This window comes from Dromiciops gliroides, chromosome 4 (genome assembly GCF_019393635.1).
Source record: "Dromiciops gliroides isolate mDroGli1 chromosome 4, mDroGli1.pri, whole genome shotgun sequence".
NCBI classification, from domain to species: domain Eukaryota; kingdom Metazoa; phylum Chordata; class Mammalia; order Microbiotheria; family Microbiotheriidae; genus Dromiciops; species Dromiciops gliroides.
In genome coordinates, this window is record NC_057864.1 from 76,295,480 (window position 1) to 76,309,385 (window position 13,906).

A 13,906-nucleotide genomic window follows, 5' to 3' on the forward strand; every position below is an offset into this window, starting at 1 on the left:
TTTGTTAAACTTTATTTTATGTCTAGCAAGATGCTTTTAGGATTTCCTCCCAACCAACATTACCATCACAAGCCAAGAAAATGGCTTGTGATAATAATAAAAATGGTAGACAAAAACCTTTGGTTTGTTAGACAGCTGGTGTGCAAAGTGCTTCACTCAAGAGTTTTTGTACATAGCTTTATAGCTAAAAGCTCCATGGTATGTGCTATTGAGGAAACAAAAGAAGTTGAAACTTTATTCCTTACTCTACAGGAGCTTACAATCTATTTGGGGAGGTAAAACATGACCTCATATAAGTTTAATTACTATAAGATATAAGGTCATATAGTATGAACTTGATAAAGTGATGATTAAATAGCATGGGTTGAGATCAGCCAGAAAACAGTTCTTGGGTTGATAATTCAGCTGATCTTGGAAGAACTAACAAAATGGATCAATGAGACATTTTCAAAGCACCTTATATGTGCCAGACCCTGCTATGTGCTAGAGCTTGAAGAAGAATGAAAGAGTCCCTTTTTTTCTCAGAAAACTTCTAAGTTCTAATTCTTTGGGGGGGGGAATGACACATACACATATAAATATATACAAAATAAATATATGGTAACTTGAGGGAGGGGGGAATCAGGAAATTCCTTTTGTAAGAGGTAGCATTTTAGTCAGCCTTGAAGGAAACTAGAGATTTACTAAAATGTGGAAGTGAGGTGGCAGTCCATTCCATACATGGTAGATAGACTGGTAAAAGCTCAATGACAGGAGATGAAATGTATGTGAGAAATAGTCAGTTGGCCTGGCTGACTAGAATGTGTGTGTGTGAAGGAGAGTAATATATAGTAAACCTCAAAGGATAGATTGGAGCCTTTTTGTAAGTGACTTTTTCAGTTTGTTGAAATTGAAACATAAGAAACAATATCCAGTGAAGGACATGGATTGGTATAGAGAAGAGTTTCTAGGCATGGTGCCTACCATCTTGTTTTAAAAAAATATTTTGGTAATTCTATTTCAGCATAATTGGTTTTCCTTTGTAATCCTTTTTTATTTTATGCATTTAAAAATGTTTCAAAAAAGCATTCATGGTATCCAAATGGTTAAGAATCCCTGGTATAGAGCTGGTTAGGAGGACATTCCTGAAAAGAAGACCAACAAGTTGTTAAGGCAGCTTTTAAAGAGTTGTATGGTTGAAAGTTGGAAACAATATCGTAGTGGAGAAGGAATGCTATATTTAGAATCGGAGAGCCTCAGTGTGGATCATGGTTGTGTTACTCCCTGAATGAACATGGGCAACTCATTTAACCCGCAATCAGTTTTCTGGAATGGTGCTAGACTGAGGTACCTTCCAACTCTAAATCTTTCTTATGAAGGGTGAGCTTGAGTATATGTTGGAGAGAAGAAACTATTAATGAGAGCTTTGAATGCTAGGATAAGCAGTTTATTAGATTGGATTTTATGAGGAAAACATTAAAACAAAGAACAAACCACCCATTGCTCAGTCAGAATACTACTTACCTCCATAGTCTGCTTTTTTTTTTTTAAAGAAAAGAGGCCAAAATTGTGAAAGGTTTTTTTTTTTGGTAATGGGGTAGAATGAAGGACATTTTTTATATTTAATTTTCCTCTTATAATTAGAATACTTTTTATGTGTGGCTTTAAAACTTTGATACCATGACTTGGGGTATCTGTAAACAACATGGTTGGATAGGAAAAAACTTAAAGCAGTTAATTTTTTTTAAAGGAATTTCCAAGGAATTCAATGAATTGTAGATTAAAGCCTAGGGATTTGTCAGTGTGTCTTGATAGGTAAAAGTGTTACTGTAACCCATTTCCTGAAGGGTGGTCAATGCTTTTATTTTATCCAAGGAAATGCTACCTTATCTCCTTCCTACCTTATCCAAGACTCCTTCCTGACTGAGAATTGCTGAGTCTAGTTCAGTTTCTGACTATTATCTGACATCACTGAAAGATAAAACTGCCTTACTAGTGCCCCAGGTTCTATTTAGTTTTCCTTTTATTGCAAATTAATCCTAATTCTTAACATGGTTTCTGGCAGTTTGATGCTACTTTGCTAACTGGGGTGGGGGTAGGGGACAGGAAAGAAAAGGAGAGGAAAGCAATAAATAAGTAAATAAAAGATTTACCACTAGGATCCCCAAAGACTTGTTCTAGCACTACCCTTCTTTTATTTTTCCCCCATTTTAACTTTTCAGACTAAAGAAATCATGAAAAATGGTGGTGGTCTTGTGTATACAAAGCTGATCAGGTAAGAAAAGGCAGTAGAGAAGATCTCAGAGTCCTTAATATCCAGCTAATGTCCAGCCACATGGTGTATATTTTTAAAACAGTAGCTCTGCTCTTTGAGGAAAGGTTCACAGTTTCCATTTGCTAAAATTTAATTATTTGTTTTCTCTTCCTCCTCCTCCTCCACCTCATCTTAGTATAAAAATGTATACTTTTCCCCTTATCTCTTCCAAAACTAGGAAGCAAAATTCAAGGACTGATTTTTTCCCCCCATACTACTTTCCTGTCCCCCCCATAGCTTCTGTTGAACAGAATTTTATAAGGCCCGAGTTAACTTATTATATGACTAGCAGTATATGAGTTACTGGTCTTCTGCTATTAAATAGAAAAGGTGTATGCATATTATATATACATGTGTGATATAAGCTACCACTTTCTCACTCCCTGATAATGATTTTTTTCTGTAGAATTCATGGGCTCATTTTCCTTCTTTTCATTTTGTGGAGGAGGGCAGTGGGGATGGCCCTTTACACACAGTTGCAAAAGGGGTGCTGAACTGGATAACTGCATAAAAAGCTTGTGTCTGAAATACCGGTTATATAAGACTATATGCATTTTCTCAGTCCTTTCCTTTTGGCTTTCTCAAAAGAGAACAAAGGAATTCCAACTGTGTCCTAGAAAAAGAGGCTTCAGAGTCTTTGAAAAGGGAGACTTAATGAAAATTGAGTAACTTTTATTATGCTTAAAATTAGTTGTGATGGCAAAATGGACTAGAACGTGCTTATTATATACCGTAGCAATATATATATATATGAAGGAAGCAAATCTTGCTTAGAATTATGGGTAAAGTACATAAACTATTTGGACATTTTTGCTGCTTTTACCTGACTATTAAAGAATCAGTGGTTACAAGCATAGTAATTTGATTTTTTTTTTTAAGTGAGGCAATTGGGGTTAAGTGACTTGCCCAGGGTCACACAGCTAGTAAGTGTTAAGTGTCTGAGGCCAGATTTGAACTCAGGTCCTCCTGACTCCAGGGCCAGTGCTCTATCCACTGCGCCACCTAGCTGCCCCGTAATTTGATTTTAATAAATAGTCTCATCTCATTAGGGTTCTGTTTTTCCTCATTTAAACATTTTATTAAGTACCTAAGGTTCTACTGTGTTAGGGGCCATCTATATAAGGATGAATCACAGTTGGTATTTACATAGTGCCTTAAGGCTTAAAAGTCAGCCGACACAAATTCTCATTTGGTCCTCATAACAGTTCTATATGGTCATTATCTCCTTTTAGGGAAACTGAGATTCAGAAGATCTCAAAGTCTTGTTCAGAGACATAAGACAAGTCCACAAGTAATATATAAATTAGAATGTGTTAAATTTATAGAAGAGGTGAATAATTCAGAGGGAGACATCACTTCTGGTTTGGGAAGATGGCACCAGAGATGGATGTTCTGGGAAGGAAAATGTTTTCATGGGCAGAGATTTGTTGTTGGGGAGTTGGAGTTGGGTGAAGGAGTTCATTTCAGGCGTGAAGTATGAATGAGCCCCTTGCAGGGAAAAATTTAGGGGGATAGCAGGTAATACAATTGAGGTGGAAAATAGGGTGCACACTTGAAAAGATGTAGCTTATGATATATTTCCTTTTTGTTTTCTTATTGACAGTTCAGTGGCTGGAACATTGCACTTGGAGTCAGACAACCTGAGTTCAAATCCTGATTCAGATACTATTAGCTTTGTGACCCTGGGAAAGTTACTTTACTTTTTTCAGCCTCAATTTCCTTATCTGTAAAATAGGGATAATAACAGCATCAATCTCACAGGGTTGTTATGAGGACAAAATGTAAAATGCTTTGCAAACCTAAAAGCAATATATACATGCTCATGCTTGACTTATCTACTATCTGAAACTATTTGCAATTCATTATTATCAAATATTTAGGAAGCTCCCATTTTTGTGGGAAACTATGAAGATTATGTGTTTGCTATAAAGCTTTCATGAAGATTTTTCAAGTTTAATCTCATCAGACTTCATTTCAATGTCTATGGCTAGCAGGTTATTTTTTGAAATAGAATTTGGGTTCAAATGGGATTTATTTAATTTAAAAAGATTTTGGTGATTTTTAAGGAACATTCTTTTAATTTTTGTATTTGTTCATTAATTTTCCCAGGGTTGGTTGCTCTTTGCCAAGTGGTATCTAGTTTCTCTAGTCCTATAATTTCAGCGATTTTTCCCTTTGTTTTTGGCTATGAGTTTAGGGGAAAAGTTGATTGTAAGAGAAAGTGGCTTATTTTATTTACCTTGATTTTGTGACAGCTTTTCCACAGAAAAAGGGTCATATTCTATGGGGATACATTTCTGTTAGAGTAAATAGTTTAGATTATAACAGAAAATCTCATTCAGATAAATTCATGGGGTAGGCAATACTGTTGTAACCTATATGTATTTTCCTCTGCAACAAAATATTAAAACATTTATGCACATCTGCAAAGCAGCTGTAATGAGCTTTTGTTTACCCAGGATTGCTTTAGTAACTCAAAATAGTTTGTTTACAGCTTTTACAGAATTTAACATACGAAGCCAAGAAATGAGCTAGTATTGGGGCTCCTGGTAAATGCTGGCTTCTTTTGTTGTGTGAACACTGGTAAGGAATATAGTTTTAGTTCAGAATTTATTCATTTAAGAAGAATGTCTATCTTCTGCTGGTTTATGATGCTAGTGATGAGTGGTTTTAGGTGGTTCTAGATACCACCAAATAGGACTACTTATGGATATTAACATAGTTTCTAGATATCTGGAGAACACAGAATGATTTTTGATGGTGCATATGTGCCTATGTATGTATCTGTGCTTTCCTTTTTCTGTACTCCTAGACCCTTGGGGGGAAGTTTCTATTTGAGCTGGAAAATAAAATGTTTATCATTTTAAAAAAGTCATTTAATTTGGCATTGATATTGCTGTGGGAGCAGGGGAGACAACTTTGAATTCCCAGGGGGAAATTATTGGGAAGGTAAAATGTTTTTTCAGGAATGACTAGGATCAGATAGAGGTCATTCAACAGATCAAATAATTTTAGATTATTAAATGTGCCATTAATACTGTGTATTAGCAGCCTTTAAACTATGCCTGACTAAATAGACCTTGTCTTTGAAATTCACAGCAATGCCTAGATCCCTGCTGGCTTTTTGTCCCTCCTGCTAACACACATCTGTTTTTGCTCATTCACCATTGTGTGTTCAATGACTTGGTCACTTCCTTAGGTCCCTTTTATGGGGAACAACTCATGGCATTTAGGACTTCGAACACCCAAGTGTGTGGTTAGTTATACAGGAAGTCTCAGGGAAGCACAAGGTAAGCTTGCCAGAAGAACAAATGATGGTAAAAGAAAGGCCATGTATTAGTGTTAAAACTCAAACTTGAGAGGGAAGTGGCATGGTAGGTTTCTGTTTTTGATTCTGGACATTGCCATTTTGCAGAGTCTGGGTCATTTGTAAACCAGAAGTGGAAGTCACTGCATGTTTTCTTTCCTTTTTTAAAGAAAAGGATTTACTACAATTTTATTAAAATAAAATATAATCTTAAAACAAAATAAAGATTATAAAATAGATATTTATAAATTAGAAAAATAACTATAATAGTAAATTAATTTGTTAGGCTTTTTTTTTTGGTGCAGTTTCTCAAAACCTGATGTCTTTGATACTGCTTTTCATAATTTTTCTACTACTTAAAAGCTTCTTTTACTAACTTTTCTTTCTACCTTTCCATTGAAAAAAAGAAAGAAAAAAACCCTCTCCCAACATGTATGCATAGTCCAGCAAAATGGATTCCCACATCGACTTTGTCCAAAAAATGTATGCGTCTTTCTGCAGTTGAAGTTTGTCATCTCCCAGGCAGGTTATGAGTAGCATATTTCATCTTCATTCTTTTGGATTCCTGGTTTATCATTGAGTTGATCCAACTTATAAAGTTATAAAAAAAAGCAAAGCTGTTTTTCCTTATAATGATATCATTGTATATATTCTGCTAGTTCGGCTCACTTTTGAACTGCATCAGTTCATAGAGATATTCCCGTTTTTTCTTAAACTGTTCCATTTATTAATTTCTTATGACATGGTAATATTCTATTACATTTATATACCACATTTTATTTAGCTATTTCACAGTTAGGAGGACTTCACTTTAATTTTCCCTCTTTATTAATTTTTTTGGGGGGCCAGGGGGAGTAGAGGCTGGATAGAGGTATATTATAGCTGGGTGATTAGTTTCCATGGTAATCCACAAAAGCATGTTTAATCTGTAGCTATACCATAGTTGGTACAGATATATGAAACTGCCATGTGGATGAAGATTAGCCTTCTGAAGAAGCAATAGCAAACCATATTTGACATCATACTTGGGGAGCTATGTTGGCCCTAGAAATAAGAGGATTCCTTTAGAAAGAGGTGCCTTATGATGGATTATTCTGCAGGGTACATAGTTATGTAGGTCTTACATGATTAACTAGGAATGATGCTGTGTTACTAGAACTTGTTATCGGGAGCCTGCCATATCCTTAAGTTCTGCTACTCATTTCTGTTTCATAGGGAAAAAAATGATATGTCTAGAAGAAATGTAAGTCTTAAAATTTTTGGTCAGACAACTGAAAGACTTGTGTGCTCAGGTAGTATTTTCGCTTCTTCAAAATGCATGTTCGTGACTTTGGAAGAGAGGAAAGAACAGGGCAGTGAACAGCAGGATCTTTAGATTGTGCCAAAGAACAGGATTTCATTTTCTGGACATTGTCTTCATATAGTAGTGAGATAGGCAAAAAATGGAGAGTATCGAATAATGACTAGAAAGAGTGTGCTTGGGGCGGCTAGATGGCGCAGTGGATAGAGTACCGGCCCTGGATTCAGGAGGACCTGAGTTCAAATCTGACCTCAGACACTTAACACTTACTAGCTGTGTGACCCTGGGCAAGTCACTTAACCCCAATTGCCTTACTAAAAACAAAAGAGTGTGCTTGTTAGGAAAGACTCACTGAACTACTGATCAAGAAGGTTCTAAGGTGAAATTTGAGAAGCGAGAAAAAAATTGCCAGAAAAAGTTGTAAAAATAACTACTACAAAGGACATTAGGTACATCCATAAAAGGAAGAACCACGAGGAATTATTAATAATGACAGGAGGATGGAGATCCAGTATTTCTTAGGTATGAATAACTGGTAAATGGGTAAAGTGCAATATTTATGACTTCATGTCCTACATATACACAGAATGTGGGTAAGAAAATGAACTTGAAAGCACATCAGCAGGACTTGAGGGACTCCAGAATTGAATATGACAATATTCTATTCTTGAGGGCAGAGAATTTTTTTGGCCTTTCTTTATATCCCCAACATTTAGCACACTGTCTGGTACATACTAAATGCTTAATAAATGCTTGTTGACTAGTTCAAACCTTATTTATTTATTTTTTAAAATATGTAACGTTTCACGAATTTGCGTCATCCTTGCGCAGGGGCCAGACTATTCTCTGTATCATTCCAGTTTTAGTACATGTGCTGCCAAAGCGAGCACCAAACCTTATTTTCTCTCTTAAAACCTCCCCTACCCTTTTCCTCTCTCAGTTGAGTACTCTGCTTCTTTACAGAGACAATTGAGACCTTTCAGCATGACTTGACTCTTCTAACCCTCTCTTCATCTCAAAATCTCTTGGTGAACATCACTCACCCTCTCCTACTTTTGCTTAAGTTTCTTATGGAGGTATCCCTTTGCCTTGCCAATGTGAAAGAAAATTCTGTGCTTGTGTGTTTTAAACACAAGCTCAGTGGAAATAGTTTTCATTAATTTAGATTATTTAGATTATTATAATCTTAAGTATTTTTGTTTAGAGGGAGGACTAAAGACAGGCAGCGTTTACTCCATGGCTCTGAAAATCTCTTCCTGATGACATTTTAGAGTTAAAATTTATGGCATTCTTGTACAATAGATAAAATTCCACAGTCAGGATTGAGCAAGAGTTCACAGTTTAAGTAATAGTTCAGTTAACAGTTTGCTTCATCAAAAAGAACAATAGTCACATAACTCACCACACATCCTTGTGGAATCATTTTCCTAAAATCATTCAATCTCTCTTTGACCACTCCCTTTAAGGATTTTCCTTTTGATCTGGCCAAAGCAGAACTCTATAGATACTTCCCTTAACTAAAGTAATTAAAGATTTCTTCCTCCTTCTCTTTCTCTAATCTTTAACATAATTCAGTCAAGATTTGGGCATAGACAGTTAATAGCCTTAATTATAGTGAACTATTTCTCCTTCAAAATTTGGTCACCATTCAATCCATTTCTGGCATTTTGTTCTTAAGGGATTTTTTTCAAGTACAGTTTCCTAAAAGAACATGGTTAGCTTTTAAACTAGGATACTGTTTTTTTAATTTTTAATTTTTATTTTCAGTTCCAAATTCTCTCCCTTTGCCCCATTGAGAAAGGAAGAAATGTGATAACCATTATGCATATTAAATTGTGCAGAGCATAGTTCTATATTAGCCATGTTGTGGGGGGGGGGAAGGCAAGAAAAGTAAATTTAAAAACATGCTTCAATCTTCACTCAGAGTCCATCAGTTCTCCCTCTGGAAGTAGATAGCATTTTTCATCACGAGTCCTGGATTGTTGTATTAGAGTTAAGTTTCTCACAGTTGGTTATCATCACAATATTTCTGTTATTGTGTACATCATTCTCCTGGTTCTTCTTACTTCACTTTGCATCAGTTCATATAAGTCTTCCTAGATTTTTCTAAAACTATCCTTTTCATCATTTCTTACAACACAATTATATTCCATCCTATTAATATAACAATATGTTCAGCCATTCCCCAATTGATGGGCATCCTTTCCAATTCCTTGCCACCACAAAAAGAGCTGTTATAATTTTTTTTTTGTACATATGAATCCTTTCCTTTTTCTTTGATCTCTTTGGGTTATATATCTACCAGTGGTATTGCTGGATCAAAGGATATGCACAGTTTTATAGCCTTTTGGGCCATAATTCCAAATTATTCTTGGGAATGGTTGGACTAGTTCATAGCTCCACCAGCAGAGTTAATGTATTTATTTTTTCCATATCCCTTTCAGCGTTTGCCTTTTTCCTTTTCTTTCATCTTAGACAATCTGTTGGGTTTGAGATGGTATCTCAGAGTTGCATTAATTTGAATTTCTTTGATTATTAGTGATTTAGAACATTTTTTCAGGTGACTTGATAGCTTTGATTTCTTTTCCTGAAAACTACCTTGTTCATATCCTTTGAGCATTTTTCATTTAGGGAATGACTCAGCTCTCTGTATGTTTGTGAAATGAAAGCTTTATCAAAGAAACTGCTATGAATTTTTCCCCTTATTGTTTTTTCCTACTTTACTTCTAATTTTGACTATTGGTTTTGTTTGAGCAGAATCTTTCTAACATAATGTAATCAAAACTATCCATTTTGCCTCCTGTGATCATCTCTATTTTTTATTCAACTACTATTAAAATTCTTTCTTAATATTTTTAAAAAGAGGGAGGAAGGGGTATTTAATCTACTTCAACATTTCTTGCTTTCTTTGCTAAGCATAACTAGTTACAAGAGTAATCTGTGTTTATTAAGTTTTTTTTAGGATTTCTTTCTGAAACTGCTAATCACTGGCAAGATATGTTATTCTAGTTTATGAATTCTTAACCTTTTGACGTTCTGGTGAAACCTGTGTGCTCCTCAGAATAATTTTTTTAAGTGTACAAAATAAAATACATGGACTTTCAAAGGAAACCAGTTATATTGAAATAAAGATGTAATTTTTTCCCCATCCAGGTTCACAGACCTTCTGAAATTCATTCATAGACTCCTGGGGTTAATCCCTGTTTTAGTGGGTATTTCTCTGCATTTTACTTTAATACATTTGTTGCAGCAAACCAATAAGATAACAAGAACTAGTCTAGATGGTATGATAGTATACTAAATAACATAGGGTTAGTGGCATTGTGTGAAATATAGAGCAGGTTATATTAGGAGGGACAAAAAGGTATTCAGTGGGTTATACATTATAGAGGCTATACATATTAGTAGTACTAAATGGAATCAAGATGGTACAGTTTAATGGCACTTGGAACTTAAAAGTACATATGCCCAGAAATAATATTAAAAATAGCAATGTACTTCTGCCAGCCAGCTAGCCTAGATAGCCATAACTTTACAAAGGATTCTGAATGTATTTATTGATCCCTTTAATATATGTATAAATTTTATCTGGAGAGTATACTTATCAGCCATCATTTCGGGAAGCAGCCCCTGTGGAGAAGGGGCCAACTGTCCCCACAAAGTTCTGACCAACCTGTGGGACACGTAGGCCAGCCTAGCAGCAGGGCACCCTCAGGGAGACACAGGCAGTAAGTGCCAGGCAAGTCAAACTTTCAGCACCACTGTGATTTCACCTCTAGACAGACCTGGATGGAGAATGTGATTGCTCAATACTCCCCAAGCCCTTAAAAATGCAGCTAATATATTACTAAAAAGAATAGTATGGTCACCAGTGTTTATTTGTGTGTAAGTCATTACTTTTTTATATTTTATCATGCACATTTAAGAATATCTTTCCAGGTTTCTTATTCTTCCCCAACATGTACTCTTTGATTCAGTGACCTCCTGTTGCATGAACAAGACACTCCATCTCTCAGCTCTGGGCATTTTCCCTGCTTGTCTCCCCATACCGTTCTCCCCCTGCTCTGACTACTGACCTCCCTGGCTTCCTTCTAGTCTTAACTAAAATCCTATCTTCTCCTGGAAGCCTTTCCAAATCTCTCTTAGTTCTAGTTCTTTCCCTCTGTTAATTATTTTTTTTATCCATCCTGAAAATAGCTTGTTTGTATTTATTTGTTTGCTTATTGTCTCTCCCTTTAGGCTATGAGCTCCCTTAGGGCAGGGACTATCTTGGTTTTTTTTTTTTGTATCCCTAGAGTTTAGCACTGTGCACAGCACTTAGTAGTAGATGCCTAACATTGTTTATTGTGGATTAGGATTATGATAGGTAAAGGTACATAATGCTTGGAGTTCCCAAGGATAACCATACTTTTCACATTTCCAGCTAAAGCTTTCATAATTCCTTCCAGAAAGGTACTCATCAGGAATGAATGAAAGTGTAGTCTTTTGCTCTGAGAAATGATACACTCTCACAAGCACATGCAGTGTTACTTTTGTGGATTGGCACATCCTCTTTTTAGGACGGGAAAAGGTTACTAGCACAATCATCTTGTCCTTTTAGTTCAGAAGTCATAGGAGCAAATATTCCTCTACAGTGGGATCCACTAACTTGATATTGAAGACCCTGAATTTCAGCATTGGGTCCCCCCCCCCTCAGGGCAATGAGGGTTAAGTGACTTGCCCAGGGTCACACAGCTAGTAAGTTTCAAGTATCTGAGGCCAGATTTGAACTCAGGTCCTCCTGAATCTAAGGCAGGTGCTTTATCTACGGCGCCACCTAGCTGCCCCCTCGAGCATTGGTCTTGGTAGTTAAGTAATCTAGTTGCAAAAGTTTTTCAGCCAGTTTCCTTTGGGACTGTTTTAGCAGGAAGATAAGCTTCCACTAATGGGGGGGGGTGAAGATGGGGGGTGGAGAAGAATATATACATATATACATAGACACCCATTTATGTACACACACAAACATTCGCAATTATAGCATTGAGTCCTTCATGTAAGATCATTTTGTATGTTAACAAAAGAAAAGACTCATAATATGTGCTGCTCTTTCTTTTGGTTTGGTTTTCCAGCATCAACATGTGTCTGGAAGATAAAGCAGGTATAATAAAACTAACCCGTCTACATGTACTCGATCCTATTCCCTCCCTTCTTTTCTAGCAGATTGTAACCTTGGCTATTCCCCTTCCCTTTCTCAAACATTTATCCTTTCCCTCTCTACTCATTCCTTTTCTGTATCTTAAAATATACACAAATCTCCCTTATCCTGGGAAAAACCAAAAACCATTTCTAGATTACCATCTCCATAAGCTATTTTTCTTTATCTCTCCTTTTTTTCAGGCAAATTTCTAGAAAAGTGTGTTCATACTTAACTGCCTTCAATTCCTTTTTTCTCATCCTTAATCCTTTGATGTCTGGTTTTGGATCTCATCATTCATGAGCTCTTAATTGACAAATGTGATGGCTTTTTTTTTTTAAAGTTCTTATCCTTCTTGATCTATTAGATCTTCTTTCTCTACATTCTTTCTTGATCACCTCATCAATTCTTAAGAGTTTAATTATTATTTTCATGCTCCTGCCTTCCATATCTTTATATCCAACCTTGTGTATATCTGTATATCTATATCTATATCTCTCTATATATCCCTAGTCTCTCCCCAAACTTCAGTCCCACATCTGTCAGTTGCCTCTTGGACAACTCAAACTGGATGTTCAGGAGACATCTTAAACTTAGTATGTCCAAAACAAAACATCATCCTTTCCCCCAAATCCACCCCTCTTCCGAACTTAACTATTGTTGTTGAAGGTACCACCATTCTTCCTGTATCAGAGATGCCCAATCTCTGCATTATCCTTGACTTCTCACCCCACATAAGCAATCAGTTGCCACATCTTTCTCTTTATGTTTTCACAACATCTCTTTCATTTGACCCCTCCACTCTTACAACTACTACCTTAGTTCAGGCCCTCATCACCCATTGACTAGATTATTGCATCATCTTCCTAATGGATATCTCTGCCTTAAGTTGCACTTTCTACACACATTTCTGCCAAAATGTTTTTCCTTAAATGCAGAAATGACCACATGACACCCCTCCTCAACCAATTCAGTGTCACTAGAATAGAGAATAAACTCTTCAGGTTTTAAATCATTTCACAACTGCTTCAAACTACCTTTCCAGCCACATTGAACATGATTGTCCCTCCTGTACTCTGCAGACTAGCCAGGCTGTCTTTCCTTCTATTCCTCACATATAACCATGGGTGAAAGGAGAGGTGGGGGGGGGAGGGAGGGAGGGAGAACGAAAGAGAAATGATGGGGAAAATAAGATGGAAAGAAATACACAGTAATTGTAAGTATGAATGTGAATGGGGTGAACTCACCCATAAAACAGAAGTGGATAGCAGAGTGGATTAAAAACCAGAATCCTACGATGTGTTTTTTAACAAGAAACACACTTGAAGTACACACACACACACACACACAGTTAAAGTGAAAGGCTGCAGCAGAATCTATTATGCTTCAGCTTAAGTAAGAAAGCAAAGGCAACAATCATAATTTCAGACAAAGCAAAAGCAAAAATAGATCTAATTAAAAGAGATAACCAAGGAATCTACATCTTGCTGTAGTTTTTGTAGGTACTATAGACAATGAAGTAATATCAATACTAAACATATATATACCAAATGGTATAGCATCCAGATTCTTAAATGAGTTACAGGAAGAAATAGACAGTGAGACTAGTGGGGGAATCTCAACTTTCCCCTCTCAGAACTAGATAACTTTAAACATTAAATAAACAAGAATAAGGTAAGGAGATGAATAGAATTTTAGAAAAGTTAGATGTGATAGGCCTCTGGAGAAATTGAGTGGGACTAGAAAGGAGTATGCTGTCTCAGTGGTCTGTGGCACCTACACAAAAATATTCACAACCAAGTGCAGAAAAGCAGAAATGTTAAATGCATCTTT

At 36.2% G+C, this 13,906-nt stretch overlaps 1 protein-coding gene and 1 non-coding gene across 2 annotated transcripts in view; one reads left to right on the forward strand and one right to left on the reverse strand.

Annotated features, from left to right (window-relative positions):
* The window catches only part of LAMC1 (laminin subunit gamma 1), a 132,441-nt gene that overhangs the window by 11,425 nt on the left and 107,110 nt on the right, over nucleotides 1-13,906 (forward strand). The window lies entirely within an intron of this gene.
* LOC122727013 lies at nucleotides 7,689-7,790 on the reverse strand. The gene has a single exon (XR_006352993.1). It is a non-coding gene; the product is annotated as a U6 spliceosomal RNA (small nuclear RNA).